At 54.2% G+C, this 24,862-nt stretch overlaps 1 protein-coding gene across 1 annotated transcript in view; it reads right to left on the minus strand.

Moving 5' to 3' along the window:
- Positions 1–18,877, minus strand: part of TFAP4 (transcription factor AP-4) — a 34,686-nt gene extending 15,809 nt beyond the window's left edge. The window contains exon 1 of the mRNA XM_067012579.1: positions 18,815–18,877. The gene's annotated coding sequence lies outside the window, so the exon portion shown is untranslated. The remainder of the gene's footprint in view (positions 1–18,814) is intronic.
- Positions 18,878–24,862: the final 5,985 nt, after the last annotated feature.

Below are 24,862 nucleotides of genomic sequence, written 5' to 3' on the forward strand. Positions count from 1 at the left end.
ATTTTATATGTTTTTGCCCACAATAAAAAAAGTTTTTAAAAAAATGGTCATGGGCTTCCCTGGTGGTGCGATGGTTGAGAGTCCGCCTGCCGATTCAGGGGACACGGGTTCGTGCCCCGGTCCAGGAAGATCCCACATGCCGCGGAGCGGCTGGGCCCGTAAGCCATGGCCACTGAGCCTGCGCGTCTGGTGCTCCGCAATAGGAGAGGCCACAACAGTGAGAGGCCCGCGTACCGTTAAAAAAAAAAAAAAAAAAAAAAAAAAAGTCAGTGGGGGACTTTCCTGGCGGTCCAGTGGCTAAGACTCTGCATTCCCAATGCAGGGGGCCCAGGTTTGATCCCTGGTCAGGGAATTAGATCCCACATGCCACAACTAAGAGCTCCCATGCCACAACTAAAAGACCTCACATGCCACAACTAAGAAGATCCTGCGTGCCGCAACTAAGACCCGGTGCAGCAAAATAAATAAATAAATTTTCTTTTTTTTTTAAGTATTAAAAAAAAAGGTCAGTGGGCTGGATTTGAGCCGTGCTGTAGTTTGCCTGACCCCATTGATCCGGGGGGTGCTGCAAGCCCCTTATCTTCTCACTTTGCTCCTTTGCCAGCTTAGATTTCACAGCCCACCAATATAATCATCTTGCATGCATGCTCCCTTGTGAGTCTAACCCCCACCTGCCTTGCCCCAGCCCTGCCCCGTGGAGCTGAACAGCGCTGGGAAAAGGAAATCCCACCATCTCACTTTTAAATGCCAGAACAAGATCCTCCTTTGTGCAGCTGGCGATCCCCTCATGTTGCCCTGGTCCATCCTCCCTCCCTCCCAAAGGCTCCCAGTCACCGCCTCTGCCTCCCTCCTTGTACCTGAAATCTGTCTCCTAACCTGTGTCTGGATGCGTGTCCGCGCTCTGTCCGTGCACGGAGAAACCTTCCATGTGAATTCTTCAAAGATGTCTCTCCAGCGGCTGTCCACGCCCCCCCCGCCGCCCCCGCATCCTTACCTCGTGCCCTCTACTGGGTCGTTCCCACACCGAGAACAAGCTGTCTTTATTCTCATTTAAAAACAATAACAATAACAAAAGGGAATTCCCTGGCGGTCCAGTGTTTGAGACGACACGCTTTCACTGATGAGGGCGCAGGTTCGATCCTGGTCTGGGAACTAGGATACTGCAAGCCTCTCGGCACGACCAAAAAAAAAAAAAAAAAAAAAGGCACAGTCATACATCCCCTTCCAGCTACCACTCTTACGCTGCTCTCCTTGACTGCAAAATTCCCTGTCCCAGAAGTGGGTACTTACGCTCACTCTCCCATCCTGCTCACTCCATCTGGAGTCAGGACTCCATGAAAACTGCTCTCGCTGGTGACTCCAAGGAGCTCTGTATTCTGTCTTCACTGTATCTGATCTTTTTCTTTTTTAGTTCCCCAACCAGGGATTAAACCCGGTTTAATTCCCCTAGCAGTGGAAGCTCGGAATCCTAACCACTGGACCACCACGGAGTTTCCTACCTGAACTTCTTGAAGTTCTTTTCTGCTTGGCATCCGAGATATCCCAGGGCCACAGTCCTTCGTCCTCTGTCTCTGTCTACACACACTCCCTGCTCTTCGGACAACAGACTTCCAGAAAGGACTTGAGGCCATGCAGTGTGATTCAGAATCTAGGTTCTGCCCGAACCCCAGCTCCAGGTATTATCAGGGTGACTGCGGGTGAGTTCCTTGACCTGACTCAGCTTCCCGGTCTGTAAAACAGAGGCCATATAGCACCTAGCTTGCAGGCTGTCACGAGAAGTCGCAAACACGCCTGGTATGTCATAGCATTAATAAGTGGTATTTCCTATTATCACTGGTACTGAGTTGCCACAGGCGGCAGTGGCCAGAGACATCTGAGTGGGCCCAGGGAGAATGACAGGGTTTGGTGATATGCAGGGGAGGGGCACAGGAGAAGCCAAGCTTTCCCCCTTCCCTGCTCAAACTTGTCACAGTGATTGGACTTCCCTGGCAACCCAGTGGTTAAGAATCCACCTTCCAGTGCAGGGGGCATGGGTTTGATCCCTGGTCGGAGAACTAAGATTGCATATGCTGTGTGGCACAACCAAAAATTTTTTTAAAAAAGACAAAAAACCCAAAAACTTGTCACAGTGAAAGGAAGCAGGTGTGTTGTACGGTTCTTTTCTGTTGAATGTGGGCCTCCCCTCCTTTACAGTAAAGACACTCCCAGGTAGGATCCGATGGGGTGAAAATCAGACTGCAGACAGTTTGCCCTTTAAAAGGAGAGTCTCTGTGAAGACTGTCATCAAATAACTGCCCGTGGATGATCGGTGTTAGAAATGCAGATTATCATGTACTGAGTTGGCAGAGAGCTGGCCCACCTGCAGCAGGACTCTGAGGCTGGAGACCCTGGTCAGACACTGCTTTGGAAAACGGGTGTGGAGAAGGGGCTGGCTCGGCCTGGGGGAAAGAGCCAGGGACGGCAGTGTGGCCTGGGACACCTGAAAACCCAGCTTTCCTTCCTCTATGTTGTCAAACCCAAGCCCAATCAGCCCCCCCTCCTCAAAATTCCCCATTGCTCCCCTTCCCCCAACCCCACCCCCAAATTCCACGTGGGAGGAGTGAATGAGAATCAGCAGTAGGCTTTATTGATGACTGGTCTACCAAAAAAACATGGTCTATCCGTCCAATGGAGTATTACTTAGCATAAAAACAGATGAAGTACTAATACATGGCACAACGTGGATGAACCTTGACAACACGATGCTCAGTGAAAGAAGCCAAACACAAAAGGCTACATATTGTATGATTCCATTTCTATAAAATGTCCAGAATAGGCAAATCCACAGAGGTAGAAAGTAGATTAGTGGTTGCCAAGGAATGAGGGGTAGTTCAGAGGGAAATGGGGAGTGGGTGCTAGTGGGTATGGGGTTTCTTTTAGGGGGGTGATAAAAATGTCCTCAAATTGATTGTGGTGATGGTTACAAAACTGATTGTACAAAAAACCCCCAGGCTTCCCTGGTGGCGCAGTGGTTGAGAGTCCGCCTGCCGATGCAGGGAGCATGGGTTCGTGCCCCGGTCCAGGAGGATCCCATGTGCCGCGGAGCGGCTGGGCCCGTGAGCCATGGCCGCTGGGCCTGCGCGTCCGGAGCCTGTGCTCTGCAATGGGAGAGGCCGCAGCAGTGAGAGGCCCAGGTACCGCAAAAAAAAAAAAAAAAAAAAAAAAAAACCCACTTAATTTTACACTTTAGATGGGTGAATTATATGGCATGGGAATTATATCTAATAAAGCTGTTATGTTGGGTTTTTTTGTTTGTTTTTTGTCTTTGGCTGCTCTGGGTCTTCCGTGCTGCACACTGGCTTTCTCTAGTTACAGCGAGCAGGGGCTACTCTTCGTTGCGGTGCGCGGGCTTCTCATTGTGTTGGCTTCTCTTGTTGCGGAGCACGGGCTCTAGGCTCGCAGGGTTTCAGTAGTCGTGGCTCATAGGCTCTAGAGCGCAGGCTTAGTAGTTGTGGTACCTGGGCTTAGTTGCTCCGTGGCATGTGGGATCTTTCTGGACCAGGGCTGGGACCCACGTCCCCTGCATTGGCAGGTGGATTTTAACCACTGTGCCACCAGGGAAGCCCAAATAAAGCTGTTAGGTTAAAAACAGCTTTATTGGGCTTCCCTGGTGGCGCAGTGGTTGAGAGTCCGCCTGCCGATGCAGGGGACGCGGGTTCGTGCCCCGGTCCGGGAAGATCCCACGTGCCGCGGAGCGGCTGGGCCCGTGAGCCATGGCCGCTGAGCCTGCCCGTCCCGAGCCTGTGCTCCGCAACGGGAGAGGCCACGGCAGTGAGAGGCCCGCGTACCACACACACACAAAAAAAAAAAAAAAAAAAAAAAAAAAACAGCTTTATTGACCCTAAAGATGTCCAGAAGTCCCGGGAGCCCCAGAAATCACAAGGATCCCCTACAGCAGAGGGTTCCAGAGCTTCTTTCTTCAGCCAAAGTGGCATCTGGCTGCCCTGATGGCGCGATCAGCACTGCCCTTCTCAGAACACACCTGCCTTCTTCTGAGGCTGGTTGGAGGTTCAGTTGAGAGATGGGAGCCCTGAGAATGTGGATTTAAACTGCAGCCAGGGGCTTCCCTGGTGGCGCAGTGGTTGAGAATCCGCCTGCCGATGCAGGGGACATGTGTTCGTGCCCCGGTCCGGGAAGATCCCAGATGCCGCGGAGCAGCTAGGCCTGTGAGCCATGGCCGCTGAGCCAGCGCGTCTGGAGCCTGTGCTCCACAACAGGAGAGGCCACAACAGTGAGAGACCCACGTACCGCAAAAAAAAAAAAAAAGAAAGAAACTGCAGCCAGGAAGACCGTCAGCACAGAGACCGAGGCAGGTTTCCACTCTACATAGCACCCACGGGGAGGGGGGATGCATTTTTCTCAGTTTTAAACTTTTATCCTACATGTGTGTCAAGAATACTGTTCTTCTCCTTGGATAGATGATGTATTCATTTCCTGCTTCTGTGTAACAAATGTCCATAAATTTATTGGCTTGAAACAGTACAGTTTATCACAGGTGTGGCATGGCTGGGCTCTCGGCTCAGAGTCCTGCCGGGTGAAATCAAGGTGTCAGCGGGGCTGCAATCTCATCAGGGGCTAGGATGCCCTTCCAAAGTCACTGTTTGTTGGCAGGATTCAGTCCCTTGCAGCTGTAGGACTGACGTCCCGTTGTCTTGTGGACTGTCAGCTCCTGGAGACCATCCTCAGGACCTTGTCCCGTGGCCCCACCATCTGAGGAACAGAGAGGGTCCCACACGTTGATTCCCTCTCTCGCTTTGAATCTAATTTCCTCTTCCACAAGCAGCTGGAGAAAACTCTGCTTTTAAAGGTCTTGTGTGCTTAGATCAGGCCCACCTGGATAATCTATCTCAAGGGCAACTGTGCCATATAACATAACCTAATCACGGGAGTGATGCCATAGTCACAGGTTCCGCCCACACTCAAGGGGAAGGAGTATACGAGGGCAAAGGTCATTGGGGGTCATTGGAGAATTCTGCTACCACCTAGGGGGGACTATGAAGGAGAAGCACAGAAAGTTAAGGAACGTCCCTCAGGATGTACAGAGAATTGGAGATGGAGCCTGAAGAAGAATCTAGGGCCCCAACCCTAATTTGAGGCTTTATCCTCTACACAAATATGCCAGGAATGGTGGATGGAAGGACCAGATGGCCTTTAGGGGCCCCGTTGACCTCTAAGACTCCAGCATACTCTGGTGCATATGGGGAACCCCAGCCTGCTTGAGGGGGGGCAGGATGGTGGGGGGTTGTGGATAACAGCCATTGGAGCAGGGATGAGGCCCCATGGAAGCAAAAGGCTCCTGCCTGGGAGAGGATCCTGAATGCTTCCAGGAAGGCAGAATGAGGGTCAGATGCTTCTGTTGTGGATTGGAGCAAACCCCAATATCCCCCAATGCCCTGGTCCCCTTTCTTACCCTAGTCACAGGGAGACCTCTGGGCTGACAAGGCTGGGGTCCCCCAACCACTAGGGGGAGCCTGGCACACACAATGCTTTTGTGCAAGCTGAGCCTGAGCACATTGGGGGAACCCAAGGCAGGTACTGGGGTGGAAGGACTGACCGCCCAGCTCCCCACACCCCCAAGACCCTGCAGATCCCGAGGCACCAGGCTTGTCAAGGTGCCCAAAGGCCCTGACCTCTGGATGCCCACCTCCTTCTAATAGCCCAATCTGGTTCACTTTGCTCATAAGCGAGCCCTTGGAAAGGGGACTGGAGTCCACCTGTGGCGTGTCTCCCGTTCCCCGCTTTAGTCCTGCCCCCCATGTTTCCAGACCTGACACTGAAGCCCATGGCGGGGGAGCTCCTGCCTTCTCCTTTCCTCTTCCTCCACCAGCTCACCCTGTATTGAGTCCCCCCAGGGAAATGCCCCTCTGATTTTCAACACATGGACAAGGAGGAACCAAGCTATCTGTCTCGATTGGGTGCATGCCACTGAGTTTTATAAAAACTCAGTGAGGGAATTCCCCAGCAGTCCAGTGGTTAGGACTAGGCACTCCCACTGCCGTGGCCCGGGTTCAATCCCTGGTCAGGGAACTAAGATCCCGCAAGCCACTGGATGTGGCAAAAAAACTAAAAGCAAAAAAAACAAAAAACAAAAACAACAACTCAGTGAATGGCCACCCTGGCTGGACTTTCAGTTTTAGACAGAAACGGCTGAGTGACCACTTCCTCAGTTGATTGTAAGCTGACAAGGCGGTTATAACAATCCCACCAGGCAGCCCAGTAGCCTGGGGCACAGCATAGCAGTAAAGGGGGACCTAATGATGCCCAGCCTGGGCCCTTTAACCAGGGGTGCAGGGGGAAGGGGAGGACAGAGCCTCTGGTCAACATAAAAAGAGAGTAAGTCAGCCAAGGCACCAAGGGGGTGTGGCTGGATAGGACAAAGGGTCAGCAGAGGTGCCATGAGAAACCGGGAGGGAGCATTTGGGGTTCAGGAGAAAGGCAGGAAGGAGAAGAATCGGGAAGAGGACAGCTGGAGAGCTGCTGAGCTCGAGAGGTTGTCCAGTGTGCCTCTGGGCAGCGGGCTCTCCTCCCACTGGAGGAGTGGACGGGGGCGGGCAGACAAGGCGGGACATCCAGCCCCATTTGAGGATGGAAAAGGGTGGGCTGGGACCAGCCAGGCCAGGGGAGGGACACAGGCCTTCTCTGATGAGAAAGCAGACCTGGGTGGGCTGTGAGTGGGGAGGCTGCCAGGAAATGGGAGTAGCTCTCCCTGAGGAGGGAAGCTCAGAACCCTAGCGTGTCAGAAGGCACGTGTGTATGTGGGCACGAGCGGTCTGGGCCACTGTGTGCCAGATGCTGCTCTGGCGGCTTTACCTGCGTTCCCCGTTTTATCCTCACTACAGGCCCCTAAGTCCTGTTATACCCTGGGGACTTGTCAAGGTCACCTGACTAGTCTGTGCCAGCACCTGGCTCCTTCAACAGCCTGTGTGCTGCCCCTAGAATAGCCTCCATGCTGAGAGCTCCCCTGGTCCCGGTGGCCTGGCCCTGCCCAGGTATGGCCAGATGCAAGAGGGGAGCTGAGGGATGTGGAGGGAGAAAACCCTGTCTGCTGAAATGACAAAGTCAAGTTCACCGTGATATGGAACCCATGTTCTGTGGTTGACTGTCAATACCCAGACAGCCAAGGGAAGGAGCAACTCCTAGGGGTCAGGGAAGGCTTTGGATTCAAGTTTGGGCGGACAGGGAAGAAGGAGGTAAGAGAAGCTCTCCAGAGGGCAACCTGACTGGTGCAAACTACAGTTTCAGGACGGCTTTCTCCTCCCTCGACACCTCCGGACCTTGCACCCATTTGTGGCTGTGCTGCTCCCGCCAGCACACTGGGGGTTAACATCTGTCTGGTGTAGTGACCACAGCAGCAGTGGCAGCAGGCTGTGATGCCAGTAACTCAGTAGGTGAAATGTGAGAAGCAGGAGGAGAGGGGCAGGGCTGGGAAAAGCTGAGCCACCGCGGCAGCAGCAAGGAGAGAGGGTTTCCCTGGCAGGAGCCTGCAGCTCGGCTCCAGCGGCCAGAGGAGGCCCTCCCATCCTCGGCCCACGTCCCGTCCGCATCACTGCCCCTCCTGCCTCAGGCCACGGGCTGTGGCACCCACTCAAGGTGGTCCATGGTCACGGTCACAACCAGAGTCTGAGTCTTTGGGCCATGGAGCAGCAAGTCAGGGCTGCAGATCTGAGGAAGGGACGGAGGGAGTGCCCAGGCGATCAGCAGAGAATGTATGTGTGGGGCCCTGCCCAGCACTGCCGGAAGCACTGGGTGGGGAGACAGGCTGAGGGCAGAGTGGGGAGGAGGATGGGAGGTCCCTCGGGCCCCGACCTCAGAGGTCTGGCCTTGACTTCCCCCTCCTCGGGCAGAACTGAGTCATGGGAGCCTCTCGCTGTTCCAAAGGCAGGGAGACACACAAATCTTCCCGCCCCTTCTCTGGGCCCGCTGCCAGCCTGCCTCTGCCATGAGGACGGACCTCAACTTCCCAAGTGTGTGCAAGGTGCTGGGCACTGCGGGAGCCCCTCATCTCCCTGCCCTTAGTCAGTCCCACACCCGCAGTATCAGAGTTTCAGCGGGTGTGTGCCTGTGACCTGCCCCCGCAATACAGATGAGCAAACAGAAGCTCAGAGAAGTTCAGAAATTTGCCCAAAGCCACACAGCCAGAGTGAAGGTGAACCTGGGCTTGTCTGACAGCAATTACCCACCATGCCATGCTCCCAGGAAGGCGAAAGGAACAAAGTCCACCGGGAGGTAACCCGGGGCTATGCGCCAAATCCAAGAAGGCAAGAGATGAAAGGCAGCCCAGGAACCTCAGGAAAGAGGCTGCAGATGAACAAAAGGGGCAGTAATGTTTGGGGCTTAGTACCCCGTGAGGTGGTGAGAATGGCAACCAGAGGAAGCAGGGGAAAGGACTGGTCCTGCCTGGATCTGTGGATGATGATTCTATATGGTAGAGACCACCTGTAACCCTTTAAGATGCATCCCCTGGAGCCACAGGATCACTACTGAGTAGGTGACCACTCACCTTGACAGATCACAGAGCACTTCTGGGGCTTGAGGTTTGCATGGCCCTTGTTTGAAGAGTTAGCAACATTTACTGTGGGAGGGACTTCCCTGGTGGTCCAGTGGCTGGGGCTCCGTGCTCCGGGTTCGATTCCTGGTCGGGGAACTGGATCCCACATGCTGCAACTAAGAGCTCGCATGCCACAACTAAGAGCCCTCATGCTGCAACTAAAGTTCCCACATGCCGCAAGGAAGATTGAAGATCCTGCATGCTGCAACGAAGAGCGTTGGGCAAGGCTCTGCTAAAAATGTACAGAAGCACCGTAGTAGGCCCCACTGGGGCCTGTTGGCCAGGAGGCAGGAAAGTCCCAGCTCCACAGCTTCCAGCTGTGATCTTGTGTGACCCTGACTCACTTCTCTGAGCCTTGCTTTCCTCACCTGCAGAAGGGGGATCATGCCAGCACTGACACAGAGGGCTGCTGTGAGGATTAAATGGGTCATTTGTCAAAAAGCACTTAGATTGAAAACCTTCACCTTCACAAAAACTTGTACACGCATGTTCATAGCAGCGTTATTCATGAAAAGTAGAAACGACCCAAATGTCCTTTGATGGATGGATGGATAAACAAATGCTGATCCATCCATACAGTGGAATATTATTCACCCAAAAAATGGAATGAAGCACTGACACAGGCTACAACATGGATGAACCTTGAAAACATGATGCTCGGTGAAAGAAGACAGACACAAAGGACCACATATTGTGGGACTCTATTTATTGGGGTGGCCAAAAGGTTTGTTTAGTTAATGAATACGCTGTTCAATAAAGTTCTTAGTGGAAATGAAAAATGTCTTTTATTTCTACTTAAAACCAAATGAACTTTTTAGCCAACTCAATATATGAAATGTCCGGAACAGGCAAATCTGTAGGGTCAGAAAGCAGACGGGTGATTGCCAGTGTCTGTGGTGGGGAGGGGAGGAACGGGGAGTGATTACTAATGGGTTCAGGGTTCTGTTTTGTTTTGTCTTGCTTCTAAATCAATTTTTTTTTTTTTTTTGGCCGCACTGCATGGCTTTTGGGAGCTTAGTTCCCCGACCAGGGATTGAACCCAGGCCCTTGCCAGTGAAAGCGCAGAGTCCCAACCACTGGACCGCCAGGGAATTCCCAAAATCGATTTTATTTTTTAAAGCAGTTTTTAAGTTCAGTAGTTTTTTTTGTTTGTTTTTTGGCCACACCTCTAAGTTCCTTGACCAGGGATCGATCCCGTGCTGCCTGCAGTGGAAGCACGGAGTCTTAACCACTTGACCGCCAGGGAATTCCCTAAGTTCAGTAGTTTTAAGTTTTGTTTTGTTTTGTTTTTAAAATTTTACTTCTGGCTGCGTTGGGTCTTCGTTGCTGCACGCGGACTTTCTCTAGTTGCAGTGAGCGGGGGCTACTCTTTGTTGCGGTGCTTGGGCTTCTCACTGCAGTGGCTTCTCTTGTTGCAAAGCACGGGCTCTAGGCATGCGGGCTTCAGTAGTTGTGGCTCTCAGGCTCTAGAGTAGTTGTGGCTCACGGGCCTAGCTGCTCCGCGGCATGTGGGATCTTCCCGGACCAGGGATCGAACCCGAGTCCCCTGCATTGGCAGGTGGATTCTTAACCACTGCACCACCAGCGAAGTTCCAGTTTTAAGTTTTTAAGCAATACTGAGCAAAGGTTCAGAGATTTTCCATACACCCCCTCCCCCCACTATCAAATCCCCCATATAAATGGTACATTTCTTACAATTGATGAATCTGCTGGGGTTCCTTTTGAGGGATGATGAAAATGTTCTGGAATTAGATGGTGGAGATGGATGCACAACTCTGTGAATATACTAAAACCCACTGAATTGTATTACTTTAAAGGGGTGAATTTTACAGGATGTGAATTTTACCTCAATTTTTAAAAAGCACTTAGTAAGAGCTCAGAAAACGTAGCTCTTGTTACTATGTCCTTCAACTTCAGAGAGTCTGTCATTTAATGGAACAGACCAGATGAACACTTCAAAAAATGTTTGACACCCAGAAGAGAGCCAGGCAGCCTGGTCCCAGCAGCCTGGGACAACTGTCATATAGAGTCGCGATCCGGGCGTGCAGGACGTGGAAGAGTGACCGATGCAGGAGCCCCCAGTCGCCACGCTGGCTGATATGGAGATAAGCCCCGCACAGAGGTACTGACCCCACCACGTCCAGAGGAGAATAACCATGAGTGCGGGAGTCCTGTCAGGAATCCAAGGAGGTGGCATTTGGGCTACGAGTCAGAGGATGTGGGTTGTTTGGTAGGGATAAGCAGGCACCCACAGATGTGTGGCATCCCAGAGGGATGCTGGCAGGCAGGGGCTGGCAGGAGTGGAGGGCGCTGAGCCCTGGGGGAAGGCGGGGGACACTCCTTGGAGCACTCCCTGTGCCCCGAGCAGATTCTGGGAGGGGCTTTACTTCAGTTCACAAATGGTTGCATAAAGCTTACAGGAGGCTGGCCCTCCACCCTCCCAGAAGCTCTAGGTTTCCAGGAGATGTCCAGGAGGTTTGGACCATTCTGGGCACCGAGTTTCCTCTTCTGAGCCACCCCCCAGGTTCCAGGGTTCCGAGAGAGAATATAGGAGATGGGCGAGCCTGGGTCAGGCCCTTCACCACCTAACCACCCCCACACACACACACCCATGTCAAACGACCAGACTTATGCTGTGGCACGGGAAGGAAAGAGGCAGCCACTCCCAGGAGTAGAGCCTGGGCCCCTCCTCCAGCCCCAGGTGGAGCTGAGGGCACATGGAGGTGCCTCCCAGAGGCAGGCCTGAGCCTGCAGGCTCACAGGTGAGGCCCACCCGCTGCTCGCTCTACCCCTTTCTTGTCCCTCCTGCCTCCATCCTCTGTCCCATGTAGTCCCTAACTCTCTCCTGGGAGAAGCTCCTTGGAGGAGAGAAAGGGGCCTGCACACACGCATGCATACACACACACACACACACACACACACGCATCGTCCTGTCCTTTCAGCCCACAGAGCAGATCACACAGCACCTAGATACAGGGAAGAGAAAGGGACCTAGGCTAGTTAGCGTAGAGCCTTCTCCAGGCCAGGCAGGTGCCAAGGGATTTGCAAGCATTGTCTCAGTCAATCCCAGAAAGAATCCTATGAGATTTCACAGATGAAGAAAATGAGCTTCTGAGAGCTTAAGGAATTTAGCCAGCGGGACACCCCAGTAGGTAAGAGCCATAAAGCCAAGCACAGTGCCTGGCACAAGCCCCAGGAGGCAGTTCTGTGGGAGCAGCTCAGCAGACTGCTGTTTCTGCCCGCCCCCTGGCACTGGCTCTTTTGGGGGACCCCTCCCACTCCCACTTTCTCCATGTGGCTCTTGGGGCATCGGTCCTGCACTGCAGCGAGCTCCTGACCCAGACCTGTCCCATCAGTGTCCAGGATGAGCTGGGCCCCAACTAGGCCAACAAGAGGCAAGCCTAGGGTCTTGCTTGAGCCCCAGGGAGAGACAAGCTAGGAGTTCGCAGGCCTTGGGGAGCGAAGGCCCGAGAGTAAACCAACACAGAGGACACTAGGCCAGGAGATGCAAGCCAGTGTCCCAGGGCCATTGCTGAGCACTGGACCAGCTAGGCCCTCGGCCTTTGCAGTTATATGAGCTCTCTGAAGGAAGGTCTGACTGCAGAGCTCACACTGTTTCCCTGCCCCACGCTGTCCCCTTCGGGGCTCTGGTAGCTTAGGAGCTGGGACAAGGCTGGGGATGGGGCCTCACCTCTCTCCCAGAATCCTGGGGTGGAGCAGCAGGGAGTGTGGGACCCTCTCAGCCTTCTCCTCCCTGGCTCATCGCTCAGTTTGACCTTCAAAGTTGACATCTGCTTCCAAGACTCGGTCTCTCCTCCTGGAATTTAGCCTCCAGATGTCGGATCCGAGGCGGCAGCGGTGGCTGCCTGGCTCCCCCCAGAGTGAATCAGCCACATTCCAAAGGTGCAAACACAGACACCGCGCCCACGGCAGCCTGGGGCTGCAGACTTCCTCCCCAGGCCCGCCCGGCCCCAGCTCCCGCTCCGCTCCCCTCCCCAATCGCCTCTTCCCAGCCAGACCAGGCTTTGGGCTTCCTTTCCAGAGACATTCTGGAAAAATAATGCCGCTGGGGCCGGGAGACACCCTGATCCGCCCTGCTGACTCTGTTCCCTGCAGTGAGCATGGACCCCAGCCTGGGTGCCCCCAGCTGTAGTTAGTATATGTGGCTCATTCACACAGCAGGAATTTACTGAGCACCTACTATGCGGCAAGCAAGACAGAGACAAGTCCCTGACCTCACGGAACTCAGCCCAGCAAGAGTCACACAGAATCAGGTCCACAGACAGAAAATAATTCCAAGTGAGGCCACAGCTCTAAAGGAAAGAAAGAAGGGACTGAGACAGATGACAAGGGACAAAGGGAGGGCTGTGGGGGCCTCTCTCAGGAGTCACATGGAAGCTGAGGCCTAAAGGATGAACGGAAACCTTATCTACAGGGTCACTTCTCAGCGATCTTGTCGCGAGAACCACAGCAAAGCAACCCCAAATAATGTCCCCCCATTGCTCAGCAAGTTTTTGAGTCCTTGTGCTCACGCCTTCTGTCAGCATTAATGCAGGGGTGTCTGGCTAATATTTTTTTTAATAAAAGCTTTATTGAGATATAATTCACATAGTATACAATTTACCATTTTAATGTATACAATTCAATGGTTTTCAGTATTTCAATGTAGTGCAACCCTCACCACAATCAATTTTAGAATATTTTTACCACCCTCAAAGAAAGCCTGCACTGCTTACCAGGTACATCCACACCCCTCTGCCCCCAGCCCCTGGCAACCACACATCTACTTTCTGTCTGTGGATTGGCCTATTCTGAACATTTCCTAGAAATGGAATCATACAATATGTGGCCTTTTGTGTCTGGCTTCTTTCACTGAGCATCACATTTGCAAAGTTCATCCACATGGTAGCCTGTGTCAGTACTTCATTCCTTTTCATGCCTGAGTAATATTCCATTGTGTGGACAAACCACAATTTGTTTATCCATTCATCCACTGATGGACCTTTGGGTTGTTTCCACCTTTTGGCTGTTGTGAATAATGCTGCTGTGAACATCCGCATACGAGTTTTTGCATGGACATGTGTTTTCATTTCTCTGGGGTGCACACCTGGGAGTGGAATCGCCAGGTCAAATGATGACTATGTTGAAGAACTGCCAACGCCTGTACCGCCTGACATGCCCACCAGCAGTGGGAGAGGGTACCAATTCCTCCCTCTTCTCCCCAACACTTGTTATTGCCCCTCCTTTTTTGTCACTGCCATCTGCTGGGTTGAAGTGGTATCTCATAGGGTACCCAACTGCACCCCGATTCCTTTCATGCCGGCACTGCCCCCACCCTCTGGAGATTCCAAGGCTTACAAGCTCTACAGCAGGTCCTGCTATGATCCACCTCCTCCTTCACAAGGGTCAGACCCAAATCCAGTCCAATGCCTGCAGGCCTTTAAGTACAAGGAGCAGTGGGGAGGCGAGATGCGGGGTGGGGTGTCCTGGTCTGTGACCCCAGGGCAGAGTGAGGAAGAGGGCCTTGGGTAATTTCCTACAGGAGTTCCTATGCATCTCAGCCTATCTGTGCCTTCACAGACAGGGCAGGGCTTCTTCTGTTCCTTCACTGCCCTAGATAGTAGGCACATATTCATTCACTCATTCAGCATAAATAATTGCCTAGGGCTTCCCTGGTGGCACAGTTGTTAAGAATCTGCCTGCCAATGCAGGGGACACGGGTTCGAGCCCTGGTCCACGAAGATCCCACATGCTGAGGAGCAACTAAGCCCCGTGCGCCACAAATACTGAGTCTGTGCTCTAGAGCCCGCGAGCCACGACTACTGAAGCCCACACGCCTAGAGCCCGTGCTCCACAACAAGAGAAGCCACCGCAATGAGAAGCCCGCGCACTGCAATGAAGAGTAGCCCCCACTCGCCACAACTAGAGAAAAGACCAAACTTAAAAAAATTTGCCGAATGAGTGAATGAATGAACAGAAGATGAAGAGGACCCAAAGAGTGGATTAGCGGTTAGAAGCTCAGGGTCTTGGGTGAACCGGTTTGCACTTGAATCCCACCTCTGCTACTTTGTAGCTGTGTGCCCTTGGGCCAATCACTTGGCTTCTCTGACCCTCCCCTGCCTCATCTACAAAATGGGCCTGACAGTGACTTCCTACCTGACAGCATGGTTTTGAGAATTAAACGTGCTGATAAAGATCAAGCAGTATTCCATGCCAAGGACTTCTAGAGACGAGGTCATGTAACGTCAATCCTCACAAGAACCTTGTGAGATAGGACTATTATTACCAGCTTTGACATTATAGACAGGAAACAGGAACTCTGGGGGCTCAAGGAATCTGTCCAGTTAGAATGTTGGATATGGGAACATGTGTATATGTATAGCTGATTCACTTTGTTGTAAAGGAAAAACTAACACACTATTGTAAAACAGTTATACTCCAATAAAGATGTTTAAAAAAAAAAAAAAAAAAAAGAATGTTGGGAATGGCAAAACCAGGATCTGGGGAATCCCCTGGCGGACCAGTGGTTGGGGCTCCACGCTTCAACTGCCGGGACCTGGGTTCCGTCCCTGGCAGGGGAACTAAGATCCCAAAAGCCAGGCAGCGTGGCCAAAAAACAAAAAAACAGGATCTGAACCAAGACCCCTGACTCCAGGTGGGGACACTGACCCAATGCCACGTGGCCCCTGACACAGATGGAGGGAAGCTGGGCAGCCTCCGAGCAGGTGACAGATGGGCTGGTCTGGAGGCGGACCTGCCTGTTCAACTGATGCCCCTGGGCTCAGAGTCTGGTTCTCAGAAAGTGGGCAGGCCGCTGGGGAGTTCAGAGGCCCCTAACAGCGGGTGGACGGATGGAGGGACACCAGAGATGCTGCCAAAGCAGAAGCTGACCGTGCCTGGGGGCGGCGGGGGGAAAAGAAAAGGTGCAAAGAGACCCCTAGGCTGCAAGCCTGGGGCACTAGGACAGACACCAACGAGGGGAGTCAGGAAGATGAGGCGGTACTAAGAGTTTTATCAGGGAAAGCAAAAAGAAGTCAGAAGTGTCCAGAAGAGAAGCCGGGCTACTGAGAGGGGCACTCTTTCCTCTACCAGCGTGTGCGGCATAGAAGAAGCCTGGCAGAACCCACAGCGGCCAGACAACTCTAGGGTGACAGGTGTGGCCAGACTCCCCTCAAGTCAAAGAGCCTACGTCGAAGAGCTCCAGGGCGCTAGCTGAGGGGAGATATCAAGCTAGCCCCTAAAAATGTAGGCCTGGTGCACCCCGAAGGCTGGGTGGAAGTTTGGGGCATTCTCCTGAATAGAGATGGGGTTCCCCTCACTTTTGCCTCTGCAACTGAGCAAAGGCATCAAGCTGAGAAGGTCCAAGGATAGAACCCTAGGGAATACCTGGTTTGAGAGGGCCACAGGCAAGGGAGGCAGTGCAGACCCCAGAGAGCTTCAGGTGAGCAGGAGCACAGGCTGTTGCGGAGAGGCGGCTGGGAGGAGGTCTCCACAGGAACTGCTGCTGAGGGGACAGCTCAGCACTGAGCAGGTTATCGGGATGGCCTGCACTCTGGGGAAACTTGGCTGGGGAGGGATGGAGGCAGGGCTATCGCTTGAGAGTCCATCATTTATTTTCAACAGGGGAGAAGCTCAGCTGATGACAGCACCCCAACGGAGAGTGGAATGCATTTAAATTCAGTTGTGGAAAGCATTTACACACACTAGGCTCCCGATTTGCTAGAAGGGGTTTCTCACAGCTGTCTGGCTGGGAAGTCCAGGACAGTAGTTTTCCAGGTTTAGTCAGAGGCCCACATGCATCTGGAGCTTGTTAAAAATGCAGATCCCTGGGCCCCACCCTGGACTTACCAGTTCAGTAAGTTTCTCAGTTTGAGAATCCACTGGGGCTGTAAGGCTCAGAATTATCACCAGCTCAGTAGGCAACCATGCACGGAGACTCACCTGAGGGGACCAGCCCTCACCTCTTTCCGGCATTCTATCCACATTTATCCACATGAGTCTCAGGACTCACATGTGCCGCCTCAGACCTCTAGACCTCCACCTGGACACTCCCACACTCTTGGCCCACCTGGTCAGTGACCAGAACTCCAGCTGCCCCATTAGTTAAAGGTCAGGGTGTACGGGAGGTCCTAGGCGCCCAGGTAGAGTGAGAGTCATTCACCTGACCCCCAAACTTAATGAAGAGGAAGCCCTCTGCCGGCACCCCACAAGGTGCCTCTGGCCCCACCTGCACCAGTCCCACCATGAGAAAGGACTGACCTATTTGACCCAGACACAAAGGCCTGGTGACAAGGTCTGGGGACGGTGTGGTTGAGAAGAAAAGCAGAAAGTGCCTCCATCGCCTTTGGTCATCATCCCATCTGCCACCCCTACAACCCCACAGAGTATGTGTGTGTGGGGGGGTCTTCAAGCCAAACACAAAATGTATCCCCTCTACAGGGGTGAATCAGCTCCCAGAGGGGCAGGGCTTGGGCTCTGCAGTCAAATGGTTTGGACTAGGATCCCATCTCTGCTCTTTTACAGCTGTGCATGCTCAGGCAAACCACTTAACCTTTCTGAGCATCTACCAAATAGGCCTGATGGTAAGTTCTGCTGTGGTCCTATACCACCAGGACCTCTGACTGACTAGTGACCGGAGACTCCAACACAGGGGGCTGGGTCGCACCCCTAACCCTCCCAGGGCCACATTTCACACCACAGCCCAAAGGCCAAGGCTGGAGGCTGTGCCAGGCTGGAGAAGGGGCAAATTGCAGAAGACTCGCCATCCTTGCCCCATTAGAAACCCGCAGCCCTTCTCGGGATCAGAGGCATAAGCAGATCTTCACAGGAGCACAAAAACATTTCCCCCCCCTTCCCAAAGCAGAGAACCGGTCAGCATGGCCAGCAGAGCCAGATCGGTAGCCCTGAGGCTCTTACCCTCTGGTCTGTGCAGCGGTCAGAGAATGTGCTGCAGGTGCAGACATGGGAGGGTTTCGTGTGTTTTGTGTTTGTGTGTGCGTGTGTGAATCTCTCCAGACTCACAGGGATGTTTGGGGGATTCTGCTTGTTCTGCACTTGCTTGCCGGCACACAGCCTGCCTGGCTGACTCCATCTCTGTTACTGCTCCGGAGCACTCAGCCGCACCGGGCTCCCCTCAACCACCCACAGAAGCAGCCTCTTCCAGGCTCTGGGCCTTCTGCCCTCTCTCCCCAAAGCCACTTGTACCTGCACCAGAGCCGAAAGGGGGACAAGTGCTTCCCAGACAACAAAAGCCTCTCCCAAGAGAACAGACATCCTCGAAGGCTCCTGCTACGCCCTTGTTCTGTGCACTGATTTCAGGCTCGGTTTCAGGGCCCCATTTGCTGGGTATGAATTACAGCCAGCTGGCTTTTGGGCAGATGGTCAGCAAAAGGACCCTGCCCACCCATCTTTCACTTCAGGAGGTCAGTCACACCCTCTCCCTCTAGCACTCTGGGAGGAAACTGAGGCGCGGCACAGAGGACCAGACTTGGTCAAGGTCACCCTGCCCTGGGCCTCCTGGGTGTTTCAGGCAATGACGCCAGTCTCCTTGGGCTCCAATGCTGTGTGACCATGGGCAAGTTATTTAGCCTGCCTGAGCCTGATTTCCTCTCACACAATGGTAGCGCCCACGTCTGGGCTGTCCTGAGACTTAAAAGAAATAATATGCATAGAGCACCTAACACTTTGCCAGGCACCTGCTCAACACTGAGCCATTGCTGTCATGATTCCGTCCTTTCTTTCTGCCCCTCTCTCCATTCCAGGCACACCGGCCTCAATGCCCGGCTGCCCCTAACACCCCCAGGCACCGGTTGTTCCCTCACTTCCTCCGGGGACTTCGCTCAAAAGTCACCTTCTCAAGGACCCTCCTAGCCGCCTGGTGGCTGTCCGTCCCCCGCTTTTGTCCTCACCCTGACACTCATCCAACATAGTGGACATTCTACTGATTCACACGCCGGCCTCTCGCCCTGGAGCACAAACCCTGTGAGGGCAGGGCTTTTACAGCCCTCTCCACCCCGGATGCCCGCGTTGGAGTGAACGAAGGGTTCCTATCACGTCTACCCGGCTGCGGGCGCGCCTGGGAGCCTGCTTCAGGGGCCAGATTTTGCCCTGGGGGCCGCCAGGCCGGGCCGGAGCAACAGGAGCAGCGCGCGCTGGGGCCGCGAGCCGGGGTGGGTGGCGGGAACCGGGACCCCGGGGGGCGGCGCCGGGGACAAAGAGCGGCCCTACCTGCGAGAGGGGTGCGAGTACCTCCCCCAGGGCGGCTCCGGCGCGTGCCCGCGAGGTCACGTCCGGGGCGCGCCGGCCGGAAGGAGGCCCCTCGCGGGGTGAGGGGCGGGGCGTCTGAGGCCTGGCCACGCCCCCGGTCGCGGGCCCGAGGCGGGGGCGGAGCCAGCCGGGTCGGGGCCGCCTCGCACTTCTGCTCTCCCCCGCCGGCTCATTCATATTCATGAGGCTGTGAGGGGCGGGGACCGGGTCCCCCGCGGCGCCCTGCCCCCCCCCCCCCCCCCGCCCAAGATGCGGATCCCGCCTCGGCGGAGGCTCCGGCCCCAGTGGGGCGCCCCCGGCTTCCGCCTTGGGGAGGGAGTTTCCACTTGGTCACGACTCAAAAATGTGTCGCTCCCGCTCCTCCGCCCCCTCGTCCCTGCCTGGGATGGGGGGGGTCTCCTCCCTCGGAAGACAGCGGGGCGGGGTCAGGGGAGGGGCGGCTCCTCCTTCCTGGGGCAGGTCCGTAGGGATGGGGCTAACCCTTCCCTCCAAGTTAGCGCCTTTAATAATCTTCATTTTTAAAACATAATAATAGTTCTAATTTATTGAGCGCTTACTCTGTGCCAGGCACTGTGCATGTTATATGAACTACCTATTTTAACCCTCCCAACAGTCCAACTCAGCTAAGTACAGTATTGTCAGAACCAGAAGGTCAGAAAGTTGAGTGACTTACCCACCACCACACAGCCGGCCTTGGGCTTTTTCCGGAAAGGTAGGTACCAATAGGTTGGAAGGGCAGGTGCTTGTCCCCTCTCACCCCCCCTTGCAGGAAATGGGCTTACTTAAGGCACTCCTGGCTGGCTGGGCGTGGCTGAGGGGTGGGTCTGAACGCCTCATTCGAGGTAAAAGCTACAGACTGGGGGAAACCAAAGCATGAGGGCAGGACAGGCTGCACAATTTGCCGGACCCAGTGCAAACTGAAAATGCACTGGTTCAGTTTTGAATAGTGTGTTCAAAAATGATTAAGAATCTGAAGATAGCGTCGGCAGAACATTCAGCGAAACATGGGCCCTGCTAAATGTCAGGCTCGTGCGACTGCACAGGTGAACGTCCATGAAGCTGGCCCTGATGAAGGAGCCAGGGGCTCTTCTAGGGGCTGAGAAGACAGCATAGACACCCCCATCTCCAATATCTCCCCCTCCCTCACCCCCTCAACCCAGGAGACTCACTCCAGGCTGGCATCCAGCGTTCAGCCTCCAGAACTCCAAAAGCTGAGCACTTCAGGCCCTCTAGGGGTCAGGTGAGTCTCCATGGGGAGAGTGTGTCTCAAACCCAAATGACCCTGCTGGCCCCTGGGCATTCTCAGCCAGGGCCCCTGCTGGCAGGTGGGCTGGGTCATACATGCTGGGCCCAGCAGGGCCCTCAGTTCTGACTCAAAGCCCTTCTTTCTCACTGAAGCAGGGAGTGAGGAACAGTCAGGGCTGATTCCCAGAATAAACACTCCACCCATAGTCAGCCCCAGCCCTCAGCCACAGCAAGCCAGCACCAACAGGGAGAGCTCTCCCCAGGCTGCCTGCTCAAGGTTAATAAGTCACCCTGATCTCACTCCTGCCATCGCTCCATCCTTGTGCCTGGGCCCCCACTCACAATGGGTTGCAGGCTTCATTAATAACAATAATAGCTACCATTTGCTGCACTTTTTCTCCCCTCCCGGCATTGGTGGGAGCCCTTTGTGTGCCCTTTCAGTAGAGCCTCACATAGCTCCATAACAGGCATGAGGGTCACCATTTCACAGGGAAACTAAGAGAGATGCGATGACTTGGCTAAGGTCAAGAACTAGAATTTGGGATTTGCTGCCATTCATCTGTCCCAGTTGCTATCATCTCTCATACATCTGTAACATAGGTCTTCAGACTCGCTTCACTGTGTTGTCTTGTATTATTCACTTCCTGCCCCTAGAATAGATTAAAGGCTCTGGAACGACAGGAACCGTATTTATACGGCTGAGTTTCTGCTGGACCTTGCATCGTGTGTTAATTGAAAAGCTACTTACTAAGCATCATGTTGTGCAGGAAACCCTCCTTGCAGTGGGCAGGTAAGTATGTGTGAATGAGTAAGCCATGTCCCCTCTGGGTACTGATGTAAGGAGTCCCCACTAGACTGACAGATCTCCCTGAAGACCTGGCTGGGTTTGCTAGCCCAGCACACAGTAGGCCCTCAATAAATGTTGTTGAATGACCACATGATAACAATTTAATAAGCATCTGTTGAATGAATGGGAACCTAGGAGATGTTCAATAAATGTTTATTGGGAATTCCCTGGCAGTCCAATGGTTAGGACTTGGTGCTTTCACTGCTGGGGCCCAGGTTCAATCCCTGGTTGGGGAACTAAGATTCCACAAGTTGCATAGAGTGGCCAAAAAAAAAAAAAAAAAATGGGGCTTCCCTGGTGGCACAGTGGTTGAGAGTCCGCCTGCCGATGCGGGGGATGTGGGTTCGTGCCCCGGTCCGGGAGGATCCCACATGCCATGGAGCGGCTGGGCCCGTGAGCCATGGCCGCTGAGCCTGTGTGTCTGGAGCCTGTGCTCCACAACGGGAGAACGGGAGAGGCCACAACAGTGAGAGGCCCATGTACCACACACACAAAAAAAGTTTATTGATGAAAGATTAGGGGACCAGATTCAGCCCCCAAATATATTAGCAATTATCTTAGCTCAGGCTGCTATAACAAAATACCAAAAACTGGGTAGCTTAAATAACATGTTATTCCTCACAGTTGAAAGGCTGGAAGTCCAAGATCGAAGTGCTGACAGATTCAGTTCCTGGTGAGGACTCTCTTCCTTTCTTGCAGACAGCCACCTTCTTGCTGTGTCCTTACATGGGAGGGAGAGAGAGAGTGAGAAAGAGATCCAATCTTTCTTCCTTTTCTTGTAAGGGCACTGATCCCATCATGGGGACCCCACCCTCATGACCTTATTTAAACCTAATTACCTCCCGAAGGCCCCATGTGCAAATATTATCACACTTGGGGTGTGTGTGTGTAGAGCTTCAACATATGAATTTGGGGGAGGACACAAACATTCAGTCTATAACAGCAATATTTATGAGGCATTTATGAAGAGGACATCCCTCTTCCCTCTTCACCCACCTTTCACTAAGAAGGAGGAAGCCACACCTGGCCTAACTACTATAGCAGGTGCTGCCTCCCAGAAAAGCATACCATGAAAAACCCTCTCAGAGACTGGCCCTCTGAAATGTCCCATACCCCTATCCTGCCACTTATCTGATGCCCCAGGGAGGTAGCGGGTTATAACACAGCTTTGGAATCAGATTGACTGAGACTGCAATCTGTTCTATGCCTCCTACTAGCTTCTAAGACCTTAGCCAAATTGCTTAATCTCTGCCTCAGTTTCTTTCTCTGCAAAATGGGAATAATAATAGGACCCATCCTCAGGGTTGTTGTGAATATAATGAAAGTAAAGCATCTCATACAGAGGAAGAACTAGTCTGGCTGAGAATCAGGGGTTTCTGGTTGGGTCAACTCCACCAAGCTAATATATACAGAGTTCCTCATTCTTGTTGGATTTGTAGGTGCCAAATTTAGGGGTTTATTTGCAGCTAAGGGGACCCCAGCTGGGTCCTGGAATTGAAAAGCAGTGGGTCAGGCTTGAAACCTGGTAGTGACCACTAATGTGTATTGAGAATGTACCTCATTTAATCTTCACATCAACCTCAGAAAGGAGATACTATTATTCACTATCCAAACATGGGAATCCCAAGTCAGATTTCTCACTGGGAGCAACATGCTCGTCCATGAAAACAAATGGGAGTAGAAAAACAAATAAGAAAGGCCCTCTGGGTTAAGGCTTCTTATGGTCAGGTCCCCTCGTGGGGCAGAGACCTTTGGATTTCACTTGAATCCGTTCCCACTGAACTGTGAGACCCAGGAGGGCAAGGATGGCTGGGGTTGTTCACTCTCTGTCCCTACTGTCGCACAGTGCCTGGCATCCTTTGAGCATTCCATAAGCATTTTTAACAAATATAAAACTAGCCCCTTGTGTACCTCTTTTCCATACACCTGCATTCCCTCGGGGCTGGAGCCCAGCGCCGCCAATGGGGGACGAAGTGAGGCCTCAGGCTTCACGGCAGCGCTGCGGGCTAAATCTCTACTATCAGGGATGCCGGAAGGGGGCGCTCTGTGGCCTTGGGTCTCCGCCCCTCCCCACGCACTGGTAGGTCGGCGGACCCAGAGAGTCGGCCCTTAACAGCCCCTTCCAGAAGGTGCTAGGTCCCGAAGCTGGCCTTCCCCAGGGATCATCTGCCGGCTAATGTTTAACCCGGCCTCACTCCACATTATCCACACGAGGGAAAATGGGGTGGGGTGGGGGCAGGGGAGGTTACCCCCAAATTGCTGCCTTCCAGGCCTACTGGCCTTTTATGTATCAGCCAACAGTTCATGAGCGCCTACTCTGTCAATTCACGCAACAGTCGTGAGTACCTATTACGTGTCCATTCATGCAATCTACTATGTAACCATTTGCCCGAAATATAATGAGCATCTACCATGTGTCCACATAACAGCTCACAGCACCTATTATGTGTCCATTCATGCAAAAGTCATGAGCACTACCATATGTACATTCAGTTAAGATGGAATGAGCACCTATGCTGTGTCCATACGAGCAACATGTCCTGAGCAACTACTATGTTCCAAGCACTGTGCCACACACTGAGGTTGCTGCGTGATAAAGACCCACCCGTCCCAGGCTCTGGCGGGGCACCGCAGCATCAACTACACGAATGAAGGCAAAATTACGCCCAGAGTCAGATGCCTCACCTATGGAGGATGCTTTTCCTCTCCTGGACCCCTCAAGGCCAACTGGTAGGGTTGGCCAACAGCAGGAAGGTTGTTTTTGAACCAAGATTTGCCACCAGACAGCAAGAATATTATTGGGCGGGGGCTCTGGGTTGGCCCAAACAAAACACACTTAAGAATGCGAGTCTGGGGTTAAATCTCAGGAGGTAGAAATCAACTTAGCCGTGTGCGGGTGCGGGGCTTTGTCATTCGCGTGTACCCACTCCTTTCACTTCCTAACCGCTGATACCGCGCTGTGAGCTGAGGGTCCAGGAGTGATCAAGGACCCCAGCGGCGCTCGGCCAGACAATGTAGGTTGTCCCAACTGCTGGGACCAAGACCGCGGTGGGGCCTCCTCCTTATTCCACGGGAAACTGAGGCCGAGGACAGGGCGAGGACCGGCCCGACGTCCAACGGGAAGGAGGGGCTGAGGCCCACCTCGAACCCTGGCTTGCGCCGCCCCGAATTCGGAGCCAGGGCCTCTGCCCGCCGGGCGCTGCCCGCGCGTTCCTGGAACTGAGCTGGGCGGAGAAATCAGGGCCTGCGAAGAAGCATTCCTGCCGCCCTCCCCGCCGCCCGGGGCCGCAGGGGGCCAGGCCAAGGTGACCCTGCGAGAGGGAGGCGAGGGGCCCCCACCCCCTCGGCCACCGCGACCTCCCCCATCTTCCCGGTCTTGAGGCTTTTCCTTTGGGCCCGCACGCCCTCTCTCCGGTCCTCCTCCGCGCGCCGCCCCCTCTCCGGGCTTCCCCGAGGGCCGGACGTCCCTCCCCACCCCGCCACCCCCAGGCCACCTCCTGGGCCTTGTCCTAGAGCTGCCCTCGGGCCGGGGGCGGGGCCTCGGGGGGGTACCCAAGGATGGGGCTGCGGAGGACGCGCGCGGCTCGGCCGCGGCCCAGCGCCCCTCCCTCCCGGTGCCCGCTCCCCCGGCCGCGCCGCCCTCCTTTCCTCCCCTCCCCCGGCCCAGTGCCGGCTCCCGGCCGCCCCCTCCCCCCGACACGCACGCCCCGCCTGGCAGCTGGCGCCCCGGACCTGGGGCCGCGGCGGCGAGAGGGGTTTGCTGGGAGGGCTGGAGTGAGGGAAGTAGCGGGGGAGGGAGGAGGGAGGGAGGAGGGAGGGAGGCCGCCCCCCGCGCCCCTCCTCCTACCCCTCCTCCGCGGCCCGCCTGTCCCTCCTCCCGCCGCCTCCCTCCTCCCTCCTCCCTCCCTCCCTAAGAC

The sequence above is a fragment of the Kogia breviceps genome, chromosome 14 (assembly GCF_026419965.1).
Source record: "Kogia breviceps isolate mKogBre1 chromosome 14, mKogBre1 haplotype 1, whole genome shotgun sequence".
Lineage (NCBI taxonomy): Eukaryota > Metazoa > Chordata > Mammalia > Artiodactyla > Physeteridae > Kogia > Kogia breviceps.